Consider the following 19,480-nt stretch of genomic DNA (forward strand, 5'->3'; position numbering starts at 1 on the left):
ATTTTCAACCCCTCTACCATGGGTCAGCAACTCCTCATGCGCGTGACTCCTGGGCCCAGGAGCCAGCAACCCCGCACTGTGCAGACCCACCACCAGGCTCACCAGGGAGGTTTGGGGGGGTCCCTAGGGCTTGGAGAAGGTCCTGGTGAACCTGAAGCCCCCTCTGCCTACACCACATCTAAAGCCTGGCCTTGCACACCCCCCTCAGGGTTTTAAGCATCTGCCCCACATCTTTTACCCTTCCTGTTCTCCCTGCCTTGGTTGCTCCCCTTCCTTCCCCCAGATGCCTCCCAGAAGCAGAGACACTGACCCTACAGCTTTTGCTTCGTGGAATCTGATAGCACTGAACTGGAGAGGGAGGGCTGGATTTGGTTGATGCTGTGTCTGACGAGGCTTCACCCACAGCCTTGTCCAGAGGCAGACTGAGGACTCGGGGAGGGGGTCACCTCTTCCCCTGCTGCGGAAGCTGTCCTGGGCACCCTCTCTGTCAGGGCTGAGGCTCACCCACCGGGACCTCTCTTTCCTCAAACATCTGTGCATTTTAATATAACTTCCCAAAATATTACTCTGCAATTATTTCCAGAGACTTAAATGGGATCCCCAAATACATACAATTAAGACTAAAATTGTAATTTTAAATTAACTGCTATTTGAATAAACATAAAGCTTTCCCATCTCCAAGCCAAATGCAGACAACAACATCGCAATTAACCCTCAGACGCCACCCAACTCCTGGAAACAGTCCCTCTGGAACCCTCCTAGAGCCAAGCCGCTCCTGAAAACAGGTGGAGCCCCCTCCACAAACTCTAGCAACAGTCCTTCTCTCAGCTTTGCAAAATCAGAGCGTTTCTCCAGCCACCTATTAAAGGAGCAGCAGTGCCCTGCTCACAGTGTGGCAATGGCTTGAACCTAAGGCTGCAGCACCAGGTCTCGGTGGGCAGGGGACAAGGGCACCAGACCACTCCTCACCCATCCTGCTTTATTGAGTGGAGGCAAGAGATGCCCTCTGACTCACGGTGCCCTTTAACTCTCTGTCCTCACCATAACCTCCTATTCGCAGCCCCCCCAAAAGTCCAGGAGTTCCAGAGTGACGGGCTTGGGGCTCTCTGTCCTGGGAGGCCACCAGCTGTGGGAGCACCGGCAGAGGTGACAAGCATGGCCACAACCACCATTGACAGATGCCCCCTGACCACATCCCCCAGCCAGTTTTTCCAATGCTCTGGCCCACAGGAGACCGGGACAAAGTCGGAGTGGCGGCGGAGAGCTTTTATTGGAGGGCTTCGCATCATCAAGAGGGGCAGGGGGCCCTGTTTACCTCTGGAGCAGGGCTTCTAGACCCTCGGAAGGACCTCTCTGTGTCCCCTGCATCTAGGGGACTGGCATATAAGTCTTATGAAAATCCACAGGCAGGAGGCCATGGCCAGAGCTGTCCCCCCAAGGGAGGAAGAGAAGTTGCTTCGGGAAGAGCAGCCAGCTGCCTGTGGGTGTGGGGCATGGCCAGCCCAGGGCACTGCCCAAGGAGCCAGGGGTAGTGAGGGATGGGGACACAAATGCCACGAGCAGGTGGAGCAGTCCCCGGCACCAGCCCAACGAGGCTTCGTAGGCACGAGTTATGAGTTCCCAGCAGCAGCATCTTGGGGAAGCCACACAAGTGCCCCTCAAGAGGATAGCTCAGAGCTCAACATCTACTGGGCCCCAAGCATGCCCAACAGCCTCTCTTAGGTCAGACTGCCCAGATACTGCACCTTTCAGGGCCCAACTCTGGCTAGCAGGGACAGAGCAAGAGAAGAGAGCAGAGCGTGCACGCGTGCGTGCGCGCGCGCGCGCGCGCACACACACACACACACACACACACACACACACGGCCCTCCTTCCACTGCTGGCTTCCGAGACAGGTCAGGCTGTTGCAGCCATGTGGATGAAACTCCAGAGATTCTACAATTCCTCATTTGATGACTGAAATGAGATTCTAGGGCTGAAAGTGACCAGAGGCACATTTTATTGCCCTAGAACAACAGAAAGCTCTAGGACTTCCCTGCATGTTCAGTGGGGCGGGTTAGGAGAGACAGAGGGGTAAATATAAAGCCACGTCTCATTTGTTTCTTACCCAATGCACGCAACTCAACGTAGTGGGCATAGTGGCATCTGGCTCTGATGTCCCAGGTGGACACCAGCATTATCACACATTGGGTAGGAGACCTGAACATACCCTTTCCCAATGAAATTCCCCCGATGTCCTCCAGCAGAAAACTCCACATGGGCGGGACACATCCGTACTTTGGAAGGGTTTGGTTCACACCCCATGGAGAACCACTGAAAATGTTGCCCCTGTCCCTCTGTGGGGCAGGACGCCCACGTCTACCACGGGCACAGACGTGGCCCACCCAGTGCCACAGCGTGGCGGTTGGCCCTACCGGCTCAGCACTGGCCTGGGTCAACCTCACAAGTGTAGCCTTCTTCTGGAAACATCCCCAACAGCAGCAGAGGCCACAGTGTATCACTGCCAGTCATTTCCACCCTGTATCCCAGGGGACGGAGACCCCAGAGAGGTGGAAGGACATGGCCTCTGGGCGTCTGCATTGTGTAAAAAGAAAACCGCAGGCCCAAAATGGCATCACTTAGGCCAAGTCACCAAAGAGGAGATTAATATCTAACCTAATGGCAGTTTTCACCTCCTGCAAGAATGGGAGTCTTACCCGGTCTGTGAGGAATGTTCTTTTTTTTTTTTTTTTTAATTTTATTTATTTATTTGTCAGAGAGAGAGAGAGAGAGAGAGCACACATGCACAAGCAGGGAGAGAGGCAGACAGAGGGAGAAGCCGACTCCCCGCCGAGCAATGAGCCGGATATAGGACTTAATCCCAGGACCCTGGGATCATGACCTGAGCAGAAGGCAGCTGCTTAATGAATGAGCCACCCAGGCATCTCCGTGAAGGATGTTCTGATTGGCATTCTGTGAAGTCATCTGTCACAGGATCCTCTCCACCCTCAAAGGAAGTAAGATCACCTGCATGATAAGGCTCCCTACTCTTCCCAGATTTTCCAGAGAAAATCCCTTCTCTCCTTGCCCCACCCTCCTTCCTACAAAAACCCTGAATTTTGTACAGCTCCTCAGAGCTCCCCTCCCCTTGCTCAACTGGACGCATGCTGCCCGATTCACGAATCATTTCATGAAGACAGTCAGAGGGTTCTAACGCACTCCGCTGGAATTTTGTTCTTGACAGCACCAACTTGGTTACATCCGCCCTTCTCCTAACTTCCTTTTATCCAGACATCAGTGGCCGATACTGTCCTTTCTGTAAATGAACTTTACTGCGAATGTCTTAACAGGGAGCAGGAGCAACCTCACCTGGAGTGAATGAGTGGCAGGGCCACACTGGCACTCTACAAGAGCCCGGTCTTTAGGAATCCCTATTCTCCTCCTTCCCCGACGGAATCAGGAAAACAATGTTTCTTACAGTCGGCATGAAGAGCAGAAAAATGGCGATGGTTTAAAAATTGGTTCGTGAGAACCGATGCTGGTGGCCAGATCGTCTGCAAGATGTGGAGCACGGGGGCAATTTTGCCCACAATGGGCAATCCCAAAAACAAAGTACTGGGAATGTAGGGGGGAGAAGGGTAAGGTGTGAGATTCACCCACAGCAAGAAGGCAAAACAGCTGGCCATTTAGAAGTGACGGGAGAAAAGCCACCTGCTTCTGTGCTGCCTGGCTGCCCAGGGTGCCTGGCTCCCAGCGCCAGCATGAGAGCTCTTGGAAAGAGCCCCCCTTCTAGGTTTGGGGATGAGAGGGAACAGACCGACGAAGTTCTGATCTTCCAGGTTTTATGTTCTCATGAGGAAAACAGGCCAAAAAATGAGTGAACTATCAAATAAAGTATGTAATTCCAGGTGGTGACAAGAGTCATGAGGAAAACGGAAGCTGGGGAAGGGCTGGGTTTCAGCTCCAGTTTGTAAAGAGCTTAGACGTGGTCACTGCATCTTTACAATAAGAAAGAGCTGGACGAACTGAACACCAAGGACTTTTCTTGGACCCCTCAGTGAACAGAGCTTGCAGCCTGCCCCCTGAAATCTGAAGGACCAATAAATATCTCTTGGCTCTGGCAGAGGGAGGAGGAAGTAACCACGATGAAATACACCCAGAATGTTCTCCGTGACAAAGGTCTGCTGTCTACGGGGATAGACTCAGCCAGAACCTTGTATCAGAGCCACTGTGGAAAGGTGGTCCGCTCACGGCAGTCCCCTGACCTCCCTGTCTCACCTGAGGGGGTTGGAAGAGCAAAGTGAGAAGAAACTCCCAGACCTGAAGGCACACAGCCCCACCTAAAGATGGAGCGTTTATCCTGGGATTACAGAATGCTTCCCCTGCCCCACACCTCTCCACCACGCCACAAGGCTTCAGTAGGACACCAGAGGGTGATGGCTCAAATTGCTGCTGAGTCCCTGCCCAGCAGGGCCAAGGGAAGGCCAAAGTCAAAGGGGAGGACACAAAACCAAGGAGAATTCTGATGCCTCCAGCACCTGCAGTTGCAGGAGACCTGACACCCCAGCCCCTAATGAGATTTACGTAATCCTCACACGAAAGGCTTATGACCTCAGTTCATTTTCCAACAGAAAATGCCTGGCTTTCAACAAATTATAACGCATGATGAAAACCAAATTGATCAATAAATAAATAGGAATATAAATATAACTAGATCCATTTTTTCAATCCCACATTTAAAACCAATAACGCAAGCCTTGTGACCAAATTCAGGTATGACATAGATTTTGAAATTATCACATTGGGAAAGTAAAATAACTATGATTACTATGTTAAGGGTTCCAGTGGGGAAAACAGACAATAGGGAAGAACAGACTAATAATGTAAACAGAAGGATGGAAAGTCTAAGAATCAAAAAGAGATGCTAGATTTTATTTATTTATGTGAGAAGAGGAGAGAGAAAGAAAGAAGAGGGAGAGGGGGAGGGAGGATCTTAAGCAGGCTCCAGGCCCAGTGCAGAGCCCACTGCGGGGCTGGATCTCAGGACCCTGAAATCATGACCTGAGCTAAAATCAAGAGCCAGACACTTAACGGAGGGAGCCACCCAAGCACCCAGATGCTAGAAAAAAAAATTTTTTTTTTAAAAAAGAACCTGTAGAAGCATGCGGGTGGCTCTGTCAGTTGAGCATCTGACTCTTGGTTTTAGCTCAGGCCATGATCTCAGATTCCTGAGATGGAGCCTTGCATCAGGCTACATGCTCCACTGGGAATCTACTTAGCTGTCTCCCTCTGCTCCTCCCCTTGTTTTCTCTGGAATAAATAAACTCTTAAAAGGGGGGCGGCTAGATGGCTCAGTGGGTTAAAGCCTCTGCCTTCGGCTCGGGTCATGATCCTGGGGTCCTGGGATCGAGCCTCGTATTGGGCTCTCTGCTCAGCAGGGAGCCTGCTTCCCTTCCTCTCTGTCTGCTGCTCTGCCTACTTGTGATCTCTGTCTGTCAAATAAATAAATAAAATCTTAAAAAAAAAAAAAAAGAAAAGAACCTGTAATAGAAATGAAGAATGCCCTTGAAAATAAAGAATACTCATCAGTAGATTCAAGAAGGCTGAGGAAGAAATCGGTGAGCTTGAAGATAGATCATTAGAAACTTTCCCAAATGAAGTGCAAAGAGAAAAAAAGAACGGGGGTTAGGAGTAGCATCCAAGAGCTGTGGGACAATATCAAGAGATTATAACATATGTGTACTTCGAATATCAAGAGGAGTCAAAAGAAATAATGGAGAAGGAAAATATTTGCAAAATATTTTTTCAAAGGGGCACCTGTGTGGCTCAGTGTGTTAAAGCCCCTGCCTCTGGCTCAGGTCATGATCCCAGGGTCCTGGGATCGAGGCCCAAATCGGGCTCTCGGCTCAGCAGGGAGCCTGCTTCCTCCTCTCTCTGCCTGCTTCTCTGTGACCTCCGTCTGCCAAATATATAAATAAAATCTTTTAAAAAATTTTTTTTCTCAAAATTTTTCCAAAATTACTAACAGCAAGCCACATATCCAGGAGGCTCAAAAAACACCGAACAGAATAAATACTTAAAAAAGGAAAAGAAAAAGAACCAACATCAAAACAAAACAAAAAAATATCTATGCAAACTGCAAAAAAAAAAAAGAGAGAGAGAGAGAGAGAGAAGAGAGAGAAAGAGGAAATCATGAGAGAAGCCAGAAGCAAGTGGGAAAATATTCTATCTATAGAGGAACAGTGGACTTCTCCTCATGAAACCATATCAGAGCAGATAAAAACACCAGACCCAACTATATGCTGTCTACAAGAAACCCATTTTAAATATAAAGATTCTGCTAGGTTAAAAGTCAAGAAATGGAGAAAGATACACCATGCTAATGCCAATTAAAAGAAAATTGGGAGTGCCAATATTAATTTCAGACACAGCAGACTTTAGAACAAGGAAAATCATCATGGATAGAGACAGGGGGCAATTACATAATGATATATAATTCTATTCAATTTTTCAGGGATATATTCTAATCCTAAAATAAAATAATATAAAAACGGAGAAGGAGGCAAACCATAAGAGACTCCTCTAAGTACAGAGAACAAACTGAGGGTTGGAGGAGGGAACGTGGGTCGGGGGATGGGCATGAAGGAGAGCCCTTGTTGTGATGAGCACTCGGTGTTCGATGTAAGTGACAAATCGCTAAATTCTACTCCTAAAACCAATACTGCACTATATGTTAACTAACTTGAATTTAAATTTTAAACAGGAGATATTACCATCGTAAACTGCTATGCACCTAACAACAGAGTATTAAAATATATGAGGCAAAAACTGACAGAACTGAAAAGAGAGACAAATCCACTATTATAATTGGAGACTTCACCATCCTCTGTCAGTAACTGATATAACAAGCAGGCAGAAAACCAAGAAGGATAGTTCACTTGCACAGCACCATCAATCAACCGCATCTAATTGACATTTATAGAATATTCTAACGACAGCAAAATACACATTCTTCTCAAGCTTGCATTGAACATTCACCCAAGTGTCTTAATCCACTGGGCTGCTATAACAAAATACCACAGACTAGGAGGCTTACAAACAACAATCTTTTATTTCTCCCAGTTCTAGGAGCTGAAAGTCCTAGACCAGGGAGCCAGCATGGTCAGAGGCGGGTTCCCCTCTGGGGCTCAGATTTCTCAGTGTATCCTCATACGGCAGAGCTCTGTGAGGCCTCTTCTATAAGGGTACTCCTTACACCACCATGAAGGCTCTGCCTAATCACTTCCCAAAGGTCCCAACCCCCAGCCCCAGTACCATCACCTTGCGGGGTAGGACTTCAACAAAGGACTTTGCAAGGGGCTTGATGGGGGTGGGGGGAGGGGAGGGCAGATACAAACATTATGATCAGAGCACTGAAACAGACCACACTTGGGGCCATAAAACACACTTTAATATATATATATTTTTAAATAGAAATCATAGGGGCACCTGGGTGTCTCACTGGGTTAAAGCCTCTGCCTTCGGATGAGGTCATGATCCCAGGTCCTGGGATCGAGCCCCGCATCAGGCTCTCTGCTCAACAGGAGCCTGCATCCCACTCCCTCTCTCTCTGGCTGCCTCTCTGCCTACTTGTGATCTCTGACTGTCAAATAAATAAATAAAATCTTTATTAAAAAATAAAATAAATAGAAATCACAAACAATTTCCATAGACTAGAATGGAATTAAAAATCAACAGGAGATTAGACGAAATCCCCAAATAACCCAAAAATCTAGCAACACAATTCTAAATAACACATGGGTCAATGAGGAACTATCAGTAAATTTTTAGAATTTTTTTTGTACTAAATGAAAATAGGATTGGTCAAAATTTGTAGAATGTAGCAAAAGTGGTGTTTAGAGAAAAAAAAATGTATCACATTAAATGTATCTGTTAGAAAAGAAGATCTAAATTCAGTAACCTAAGCTTCTACCTTGGGCAGCAAGATGAAGAACAAGTGTAAGCCTAAATTAAGCACAAGAAATACAGCAAAAGAGCGTAAATCAATGAAATTGAAAATAGGAGGATGATAGGAAAATAAAAAATCAACACACCAAAATTCTGGGGGGTTCTGACCAAGCTGCACAAGAAAAAGGAGAGAAGACACAAATTACTAATACGGGAAATGAAAGAAATACTGATCCCATGGACATTAAAGGGGTAATGAAAGAATACACCAAAGAACTCTATGCCTCCACATTTGATGATTTAGATAAAATGTGCCAATTTCTTAAAAGATATAAACTACCAAATTCAAACAAGGAGAAAGACAAAGTGAACAATTATTTTTATTAAAGAAATTAAATCAATAATTAAGAACTTTCTCTAGGGGCGCCTGGGTGGCTCAGTGGTTAAAGCCTCTGCCTTTGGCTCAGGTCATGATCCCAGGGGCCTGGGTCAAGCCCCACATTGGAATCTGCTCGGCAGGGACCCTGCTTCCCCCTCTCTCTCTCTGCCTGCCTCTCTGCCTACTTGTGATCTCTGTCTGTCAAATAAATAAATAAAATATTAAAAAAAAAAAAATCACTGGGTCCAGATGACTTCTGTCATGAAGTCTATCAAATATTTAAGGAAGGTAGGATATCAATTTTCTATAATCTACTTCAGAAATTAGAAAAGGAAGGGATGGGGCATCTGGGTAGGTCAACCGGTTAAGTGTCCAACTCTTTGTGTTGGCTCAGGTCATGATCTCAGGGTTGTAAGATCAAGCCCCATGTCAGGCTCTTTATTCTGTGGGGACTCTGCCTAAGATTCTCTACCTGTGCCCCGCTCTCCACCTTGCATGCACACATGAACTCACTGGCTCTCTCTCTCTAAAAAAAAAAAAAAAACAAAAACAAAAGGAAAAAAAGAAAATAAAGGAATACTTCCTGAATTATGAAGCCAGTAAGACCCTAACATCAAAACCAGATAATTACAAGAAAACTACGGACCAGTATCTCTCATGGACACCCTTAAAAATCCTCACCAAAATATTAGCAAATAGGATCCAACAATGTATGCAAAGAATTATACACCACAACCAAGTGACATGTCTTCCCGGAATGCAATGTTGGTTCAACATGAGAAAAGCAATTAATGTAACACAGACTAAAGAAGAAAAAAAAAACACGATTGTATTAATTGATGCAAAAAAAGTATCTGACAAAAATCCAACACCAATTCTCAATTTAAAAAGAAACATGCACCACATTAGTGATAGAGACTATCCTTAGCTTGACAAAGGGAAATAAAGTCAAAACCACAGTAAGTACCACTTCACACCCATATGGTTGGCCATAACTTAAAAAAAAAAAAAAAGAAAGAAAGAAAGAAAGAAATGTTGGTAAGGATGAGGAAAACCGGAACCCTCAAATACTGCTGGTGAGAATGTAAAATAAGACAGTAGTTGTGGAAAACAGTTTGGTTTTCAAAATTATAACATGATCTAGCAATTCCAGTCCTAGGTTTATACACAAAAGAACTGTAAACACATATTCAAACATCCTGGGACCCTGATGGCTGCACTTGCAGGGAGAGCCACTCCCCTGACAGGAATGGGGGCTGCCTCAGAGGCAACACAGTACCCCCCAGAACACCAGGGCAGCAGAAAGGGACCTGGCAGGTCTGACAGGGGAGTCAGACAGGGTCATAGGAAATACAGTCTACTGTATTTCTAGGCATGTCCTGCACTCCTTCCCATCTTTCTCTACAAAATGAAGGTAAACTTATGGGGTGCCTGAATGGCTCTGTTGGTTAAGCATCTGCCTTCAGCTCAGGTCATGGTCCCGGAATCCTGGGATCCAGCCCCGTGTTGGGCTCCCTGTTCAGCGGGGAGCTTGCTTCTCCTCTGCCTCTGCCTGCCGCCCCCCCTGCTTGTGCTCTCTCTTGCATGCGCTCTCTCTCAAATAAACAAACAAAACCTTTAAAAAAAAATTTTTTTTTTAAATGAAGGTAAACTTGAAAAAAAAAAAGGAAAACAATGAAAATATTTCGTGTCACCACACTTAAGGTTTCATTAGGCAGAGGTGGGGGCAACAAGACACATTGCTGTTTTCCCAGCTTCCATTCAGCACATGAGCTGAGGTGTCGATGCCAACAGCTCGGCGGGGCGGGTGGTGGGGGGGGGGGGGCAGCCCAGCAGTGACAACCACAGGTCCTACTCACTCAGAGTCGCCAGGCCCCAGAGGACTCTCAGCCATCCGCAGGACGGTCCTGGCCTCAGAGGCTGGCGTGCCCACCCGGGATTCAGCAAAGCTTCAAGCTTCCAGAGACTGGAACGAAAGAGAACACAAACAGGACATCAGTGGGCTGCGGGCAGGCTGCTCATCGATGCACACACGGGCGTTCTAGCTGAGCGACGGGCCACACGTTAAAAAGAGAGGCTAACCGCACCCTGCATCGAAGTGCTAAAAGCGGCTCAGATGGAGAGGATGTGGAGAAAGGGGAACCCTCTTCCACTGTTGGTGGGAATGCAAGTTGGTGCAGCCACTTTGGAGACCAGTGTGGAGATTCCTCAAGAAATTAAAAATAGAACTTCCCTATGACCCTGAAATTGCACTCCTGGGTATTTACCCCAAAGATACAGATGTCGTGAAAAGAAAGGCCATCTGTACCCCGATGTTTATAGCAGCAATAGCCACGGTCACCAAACTGTGGAAAGAACCAAGATGCTCTTCAACAGACGAATGGATAAGGAAGATGTGGTCCATATACACTATGGAGTATTATGCCTCCATCAGAAAGGATGAATACCCAACTTTGGAGCAACATGGACGGGACTGGAAGAGATTAGGCTGAGTGAAATAAGTCAAGCAGAGAGAGTCAATTATCATATGGTTTCACTTACTTGTGGAGCATAAGGAATAACACGGAGGACATGGGGAGAAGGAAAGGAAAAGTGAATTAGGGGAAATTGAAAGGAGAGACGAACTATGAGAGATTGTGGACTCTGAGCAACAAACAGGTTTTAGAGAGAAGGTGGGTGGAGGGTTGGGTGAGCCTGGTGATGGGTATTAAGGAGGGCACGGATTGCATGGAGCACTGGGTGTGATGCATGAACAGTGAATCTTGGAACACTGAAAAAATAAAGAATGAAAAAAAGAAAAAATAAAAGAATTTTTTAAAAGCGGCTCAGAACTGCAGGGTCAGAACTCTGGGGTTCTGCAGAACAGCCAAAGACTGAAAATCAGAGTTGCGAGTAGATCGTGAGCCTCTCCATGTTTCCAAGTGATGCCTCCTGTTCATTCCCCAAGGTCAGCAAGCACAGAGAGCTAACGACTTGAGGCCACCAGCAGCCAGGCCTCCACCAGAGAGAGCAGGGAATGTATTTCTCTAATCCTTTTGGAGGAAGGTATGGGAAACCCTGTGGCATTAATATTGCAGGTTTCACTTGCTCCAACAGGTAATGAAGTCCATTCTTCAAGGTCCTGTTCCCAGTTTGTTTTCCCAAGACACAAAATGTGATACAAGATACAGAGCTCAGTGTCATTTGCATTATCATCTTACAATGATAACCCAAGCCTTTTCAAAGAAAGGCGACCGTTTGGACGTGTGGGTGCACAGTGCAAGCCATTCCCTGTGCAAGTGGCGTCATTTCCGCCCTGACGCCCTGGGGATGCTGGCGCTCAGCCGGCGGCCTGCACACCAGGGCCACCATGGCGTGGGCCGTTGCCTGATCTCTGCATGGAGCCCAAGTACTGAGAGACAGCCTGACTCACATCCTAACTCTGTCCCATACAGCACGGAAAGACAAAGGAAACCCACCCATGCCTCAGTTTCCCTACTTCAGAGGAGGAGGGGAGCACTGAGATATTGGGCTTCAGGCCCCACCTCCAGCACCAGCACCTTGGTCTCCCTACCATGGTGATCGAAGGCACTGACCCCCATGCCTTAAGCTTTAATGTTGATGGCACCTGCCGTGTTCCCTGCCCATGAAACAGGCCACCCAACTGAAGGTCTCCTAAGTCTTAACATGGATCCTGCACCCCCGACCATGGGCCCACTCCAATACCAGTGGGCAAAAGCACCACTGTCTGTGCAGATAACACGCTGGCCCAACCACTCCTGCACCAGCACCCAGCTACAGCCAGGGACACCAAGGGGGTGCGTGAAGGTATGGTACTCCAGGACACGGCACTGATTCTGGACTGCGGCATGCAAGGCAGCCAAGCTTCCAGGCCTGAGCCCTCATCATGCCCCAAGCCCTCCTGCCACTGGTACTTCACCCCTTTCACGCCAGTGTTCGAGTCATTCCATTTTTGGTTCCTCCAGAATCGTACTGACAAACTCCTATTCATTCTTCAAAACCCAATGGGGAAAAGGCATCCCTGAGCTTCAGCAGTAAGAACACTCTTCTCAGCTTGGCCTGTTGCTGTAGCTTTCATTCCCAATCCTATCCCCTGATCTCTCCAGGAGCCCACCTGGCGTCCTGAAGGCAGCATTCCAGAGACTGCAAACAAAGGACCCGGGCCTCAAACATAACCTTAAAGAAAGGGGAGGGTTAGCGCAAGACACTGCATAGATGGGGAAAGGACTCTGAACAGGAGTGCTGAGCTGGGGTCACAGACACCTGCTGCAGCAGAAGGGAAGTAAGAAAACCGGTGACTGAAGACCATACGGAGCACCTACCCACCACCAAGATCAGAGGCCCATGATAAGTCACAGGCAAATGGGGCCACCAAAAGCTTCTGACTATAGAAGGAGGTTACCAGATTGGTTAGGGGCAAGACAACCTGGGAGGTGTGGGGCTCATTCAGGAGCCCCCAGAAGGAATGCGGAGTCATTGGGGAGAAGAAAGAGGCTCGACACTACACTGAGCCCCTCCAAAGGCTATGTGGATGGCGCTATTCAAAGGGATTCACAACACAGAAAAGCTCCTCCCTGGCTTCTCCCTGCTCCCCATGACCCCCGGCCCTGCATTCGGTATGGGAAGCCTCCTGCCAGTCCCCAAAGCTGCATAATTACTCTGCAAAACTGCCTTTAACCAACCTGCTTGGTAACTGCCATGAGCCACAGGCTGTCACATACAGCATGTCCCCGAGGCTAAAAATACAGCCAGCTTCCCAGCAACACTAGTCCTCCAGGGGCCTTCCACAGGGGCAGAGGGCAGCTGGCCAGGGACCAGGGAGTCTTCCTTGGCTGAGCATCCATCCTCCATTCAAAAGCCATCTGTGGGGCCAACCAACTCTGTGCCAGGCTGAGGACCTCAGCTCTCTGTCTGCTCCCACGAGCCTCCCCGGCAGGACCAGCTGACACTGTGTCCCTCCCTACCCCACTCCCACCGCCCTGTACTCAACCACACACAGGGCTCACCCAGAAAAGGCTCACAAGGAAATGGCAAACACATCAGCAACTCAGAAATCCTAGTCGTGAATGGACAGGGAGTAATGCGCAGCCCCCAGCTGCTGCCCTCCACTGCTCCTTCCCAACCCCAGAAAGAATACAAGGAGGCACATGGGTGGGCACTGGGAAGAAGTGACCCAGCGGTGAACAGCCCAGTCAGGGCTGCACTGGCATAAGGACACTGCCAGAGGACAGCCTGGTCTATTGAGAGGGACATGGTGATGGCAATGTCACACCCATTTCCACCACGTCCACACTGACACTGGACAGCAGAAGAATGGCCAAGCTCTGGAAGGCAGAGCTCACAGGGTCAGGCCTGCCCCCAAGGTCAGGGGATGCTCCAACCTTTGTAACCTGCTACAGTCACTTCTTGTCTGAGGCCCTCTGGGTGCTGCAGCTGAGCTGTCCGTCCCTGTCCTGCCCCTTGCTCACACCTCCACAGCGCACGACGCACAGAAGCTGCTGTCCTCTCAGTCAGAGGAAAGTCCCACTGCGTCGGCTTCCCAGTCTCAACCACCCAGATGAGCTCGGCAAGGCGTTTCTCTACCTGGTCCCTAAAGAATCTGAGACAGAAAACACAGAGATGGCAGGCACCTGGGTGGCTCGATGGGTTAAGTGCCTGCCTTCAGCTCAGATCATGATCCTGGAGTCCCAGGATCGAGTCCCACATTGGGCTCCCAGTTCAGCGGGGAGTCTGCTTCTCCCTTCGACCCTCACCACTCTCATGCTTTCTCTCTCTCACACACATAAATAAAATCTTTACAAATATACATTTTAAAAAGAAAACTTACAAATGACAAACAGGTGAAAATACTCCACATCACTCATCATCAGGGAAATGTAACTCAAAACCTAAGTGAGATACCGCCCCACACCTGTCCAAAGAACCAGTCTCAAAAACACGAGAAGTAACAAGTATTGGCAAGGACATGGAGGAAAGAGAACCCTTGTGTGCGGTTGGTGGGAAGAAAGGTATGCAGCCACTGTGGAAAACAGTGGGGAGGTTCTTTTAAAAAGTAAAAACAGAAGTACCATTCAAGCCGTTCCACCTCTGGGTATTGATCTGAACAAATGGAAACACTAACTCCAAAACACACCTGCCCGCCCCCATGTTCACTGCAGCATTATTTACAAAAGCTAAGACAAGGAAACAACCTAAGTGCCCACTGACAGATGAATGGATAAAGAAAATGTGGTTGAAAAAAAAAACTGTATATATACACAGTAGAATTATTCAGCCATTAAAGGAAGAAAGAAAGAAAAAGACAGACAGACAGACTGCCATTTGCAACAACATGGATGGACCTTACTGGTCTTGTGCTACATGAAATAAGTCAGACAGAGAAAGACCAACACCATACGATCTCACATATACATGGAATCTAAAACAACAAAGAAACAAACAAAAACCCCGAGTTCACAGATACAGAGAACAGACCGGCAGAGAACAGAATGCCCAAGCTAGGGGGTAGTGGGGGGAGGGGGAAATGCATGAAGTGGGGGTACAAACCCCCATCTATAAGGTCAGTGCTGGGGATTAAAGAAAGAGCTTGGTGACAATCGTTAATAACACTGTATTGCATATTTGGAAGTAGCTAAGAAAGATCTTAAAAGCTCTCCTCACAAGAAAAGTTATTTTGTAATTACACGTGGTGAAGGCTGTGAACGTGGTGTTCCTTTCACAATATACATAAACATCAAATCACTGCTCTGTACGCCTGAAAGGAATATAATGTTATATGCGGATTACACCTCAACTTACAAAAAAGAAAAAGAACCTGAGAAGGCAAAAAGGTAAAACCTAGGTCTGAGAGGACAGAGATGAGAATGTACAGACCAGGGGCTGAGCACCAGATGTGCAGGCCAGAAGGTCCTGTGCTGAGGCTCTGCCCAGCCCACATGCAGCCCAGCCTCTGGGCGGCAAACTGCAGCTGGGACAGACATACCCTCCTCGCAGCCCTCAGGCAAATGGCACATGGCCCTGATAGGTATCCTGGCACAGCCAAGTCAGTGTCCAAAAAGCCCTTCGCGTTTCCTCTACCTCCAAGGACCAGAGAATCAGGGGCTGCTCTAAGGGTCTGCCTGGGAAGCCAAGCATGGGTCCCCGATACATGAAACATGGAGAACTTGCTCTCATTGTCCCCGCCCCCAAGCCTTCCCATCTCAATTGATGGCTACTTCCTTCCGGTTGCTTAGGCTGAAGCCCCAGAGCCATCCTGGGCCCCCCTCCTTCCCTTGTCCTCACTCCCATCAGGAAACCACTGGTGCCTGGGCTGAGCCTCCCGTCCCTGTATGACTGAAGTGCCTCCTGACAGCTCATTATCTCTGTGCTGGCCTTTTCCAACCTAGTCCTGGAGCACCAGCCCAAGGGTAAGTCCTCACCAGTCTCTGAGGCCCTACACAATCTGACATCCTTCTCTCCCACTGCCCCTCATGACCTCCACCCTCGCTCCCTCAGCACCAGCCACTTGGCCTCCTTGCTCTTCCTTGAACACACTGGACAGATCTCACTCCAGGCGCTTTACATGGGCCATTCTCTTAGCTTTCTACATGGTTCCCTCCTTCCCCTCCTCCATGCTGCTGCTCATACATCACCCTCCCTGACCACCTTACTCAAAACCATAATGCCACCCACCTAGCCTTTCCTGGCCTCCTTCTCTGCTTTATGCTTCCCCACAGCAATTACCACCATGTAATATGTGATATATTTCTTTCATTTACCTTGGTTATAGCCTGCTTTCCCTCACTGGAAAGCAAGCTCCATATAAAAGGAGGGACTTTCAATCAACATTCAATAAAAACGTGCGGAATGAATGAGTGACTCCATCCTCCCCCTGGGAGGATGCCATGGCCAACACCGAGCAGCCCAGGAAGCTGACAGGACACAGCGCTGCTCTCCACCTCACAGGTAATGACGAGACTCCAGCATTTGAAGCTGCCTAGGAGAAAGAAGAAGTCCTTCTTGGATCCAAATGTCCCCTCCAAATAAGCCCCCAGAGAGTGCTACAGAGATCCCAGAGCTAGAAGCACCAGGTCCAGCCTTTCCTTTTACAGATGAGGAGCCGAGGCTCAGAGGGTGACACAGACCCCCCCACAACATACACCCCAGGCCTTGCTGTGGTCTGCATCCCTGACCACACCCCAGTAGCAGTGGGCACAGGCCTTGGACCCCAGGCTGGCCACAAGCACACCCAGAGGCCACTGTGGAGTGGTTAAGAGCCCATCTGGAGCCAGGCTGCCCGAGCTCACTTTCTGAAAACCCCAGCAAATCATGTAACTCCCCTGGCTTCTCTTGTCCTGATTGTAGAACATGGGGGACTTCAGAAATCTCCACAGGCTTCTAGGAGGAGGAGGAACATCTGCACCAAACCACCTAGAACAGGGCCAGCTGGGGATGAGCAAGCACCAGGACCCCTCCAAAGCCACACTGACAAGTCGAGGCTGCCCAGGACACAGGGCAATGAGAAACAAGAAGAGCAGCCCTGGAAAGATGGAGAACAACTAGAGTTTTAATCAAGATAATGAAAGGAAATAAGAATGCAGAAGCCCACATATCTAATGGCTCTGTCCTCAGTACTTTCTGAGAACTCTCCTTACTGATCTAATGTGAGCCCTACGAGGTCTTCTGAAGAACACTTTGCAGACAGGAAACACGAAGGTTCACCATAACTTTCCTGGAGAAGAAAAAAGAAAAAAAGAAAGAAAGAAAAAAGCTCCTCCTAGGATGGAAGGAACTAAACACGTCATAGTGTGGAACGGTGGGTGTGGAGCAGTCTTCCTGCCTCGAGCCCATGACTGGACGACGAGAGGCCACTCCTGTCAGCCAGGCTCCCGGATGGAACCCACGAGAGACAAACCCAGTCAAAGGCAGGCACCCACTTCTCCTGCCTTTCCCGGGAGGGGCAAGGTGCCTTGAGAAATGCATACCAGCCCACGCCCCCATGCTCTGATCCTCTGCGGGGCCGGGCCTCCCAGACACAGATGAGGAAACAGGTCCTAAGGGAAGGAGCTCACCACAGCTGCAAACTGCCAGGCAGAGGGGGTACTCCCCAGCTTTGGGGGACCACACTGGGCACCATCTTGAGGGAAAGTCTAGGCTGACCACTTCTGCAAGACCAGATATGGGGACGTGGCGTAGGACTGTGCTCTTAGGGGGAGCCCAGGACCAGGACAAAGGCAGAAGGGGACCCACTCTTCCTCACAAAAACTCAGACCCACTGGCACACCCCACCTCGACGGCCTCACCCCTGTCACATGGTCCTGGGAACCGAGGTGTGTTCCAAGAACATCTGTCCCTGGGAAGGTGCTCTGCTCTGGTGCATGTGACAGAAGCCATATTAGGGGCTTCTGCAGGCTCCGAAGGCAGGAGGGCCCACTCAAACAAGTGTCTGGAGTAAAAAATATCAGGATCCACTGTGAAAGGCACCACTTTGGAAAGCAAGGACCACAAGGCTCCGTGTGCCTCGGAGAGGGGCGCTAGAGGGGGCAGGCAAAGGGATAGCAAGCCCGGGGCCCCTGCAGAGAGAGCAGAGGGGTACACAACGGTTTAGGGCAGAGGGACTGGGACAAATCTAAACCGCTGGCCCCCATCCAGCGGAGGGTGGAGGGTCCCCATCCTCGGACGGGAGCCCCTTGTCTTGCAAACCACAGCCGGGAAGGCCCTCCCTCAGACACCAGGCTCATCTGCCCAGTAGGAGGGAAGCCAGTGAGGACCAACCTCACCCTGGGGAATTAGCACCACAGCCCTGAGGGGATTCTATTCTTCTCCTGCCATAGTGGACCAGCAGAGAGACTATGGAAGGGCGAGCGACTTGCTTGAGGGGGCAGAGCTAAGTCCCCAGAGAAGCCAGGGCCCTGACCCTGGGGTGACCACATTCTGAAGCCCTCTCTGTCCTCGTGCCCCCGGCCTGCCTTCTGTCTGGGCACCGGACGTGTGGAGCATCGATGCGGGATGTGATGATGGTGTCGTGTGTAAACACTTTTAGGTATATTTATGTACTTCGCCAACTTCTGAGAGTGCTATCATTTTGTTTCACGCCAAAAGGACCCTTCTCTTCGGCTACCACAAAAATTTCCTTGGTGTGATCAAATGGGGTAAGATGATGGAAATCCTATTCACTGTATACAAATGCTCCAGAGGGACTAATATTTTTGCATACTCTGTGAAGTATTCTTAATTTGCTGGATACGAACGTGGGGAGAAATGTATGGGGAATGTGGCCCCTGACTGGATCCCAGGACAAGTGAATCCTAGAGAAAGGTACTGAGCCTCCAAACGGCTCCCTGGCCTTTTGGTTGGGTCACCACACCCGCACAGGAAGCTGAAGTCCCTGGACTGCCCCCGAGGCTTGTCATGATTTCAGTAGCTCGCAGCTGTGGCTGGGTGGGGTGTCCTTTGTTGTGCCAGACACCCAGACACAGGAGCATGGACTGGGCCCATCTATGCTGAACGCTCCCTAGTGTGTTACCTCTGTCTAAGCTCTCCTGAAGTCCGCACTCACAGCACCCCTCTTGGCACACCCAGCGCGTGTCTAACAGGCTCCTTGAGCTCAGTGTGTCCAAGCGGGGCCAAGGTTTCCCTGCAAAAGACCCATCACCACGCAGAGCCTCTCACACTACCAGCTGATCACAACGCACTGCCCAGCTGGGTTCACCCTTGCCTCCCCGCTCTCCCACCCCACCTCTGAGCCACCAGAGAACACAGTACCAGGCTCGAGCTTCACATGCTTCCAGAACTCCAGCTCCTCTGGTCCTCCCCAGCAACCCAGCCAGCCACGGCCTGCATGCTCTCGTGGCTCCTCACAGGGCTTCCTGCTTCAACCTAGACCCTACACAGCAGCCTACCTTAGTGGCAAGTGTGGTCTTTCTACCCAGCGCGGGAAGAGCTTTGCACTCACGGTCTCCGTGAGCCTAGGCTATGAAAACAGAGCACCATGGACTTGGTGGGGGGAAGGGGCATCCACAGAAGTTTATTTCTCACCATTTGGAGGCTAGAAATCTGAGATCATGGCACCAGTGCTATCGGGTTCTAGTGAGAACGCCCTTCTGGGTTACAGACTGCCCACTTTTTGCTATGATCTCACGTGGTGGACCTCCTCACAGAGCTGTCTGGCCTCTTCTTATACAGACACTAATCCCA

At 49.3% G+C, this 19,480-nt stretch overlaps 1 protein-coding gene across 7 annotated transcripts in view; it reads right to left on the bottom strand.

Annotated features, from left to right (window-relative positions):
• The window catches only part of APBA2 (amyloid beta precursor protein binding family A member 2), a 242,695-nt gene that overhangs the window by 186,485 nt on the left and 36,730 nt on the right, over positions 1–19,480 (bottom strand). For 5 of the 7 annotated variants that reach the window (XM_059371702.1, XM_059371703.1, XM_059371706.1 and 2 more), the window contains one exon: positions 10,165–10,271. The exons of 1 other annotated variant lie outside the window; for it this stretch is intronic. The gene's annotated coding sequence lies outside the window, so the exon portion shown is untranslated. Of the gene's footprint in view, positions 1–10,164; positions 10,272–16,062; positions 16,084–19,480 lie in introns of those variants that run through there. One more of the 7 variants, XM_059371704.1, reaches the window with a different exon arrangement.

This window comes from Mustela nigripes, chromosome 13, assembly GCF_022355385.1.
Source record: "Mustela nigripes isolate SB6536 chromosome 13, MUSNIG.SB6536, whole genome shotgun sequence".
Classification (NCBI taxonomy): Eukaryota; Metazoa; Chordata; class Mammalia; order Carnivora; family Mustelidae; genus Mustela; species Mustela nigripes.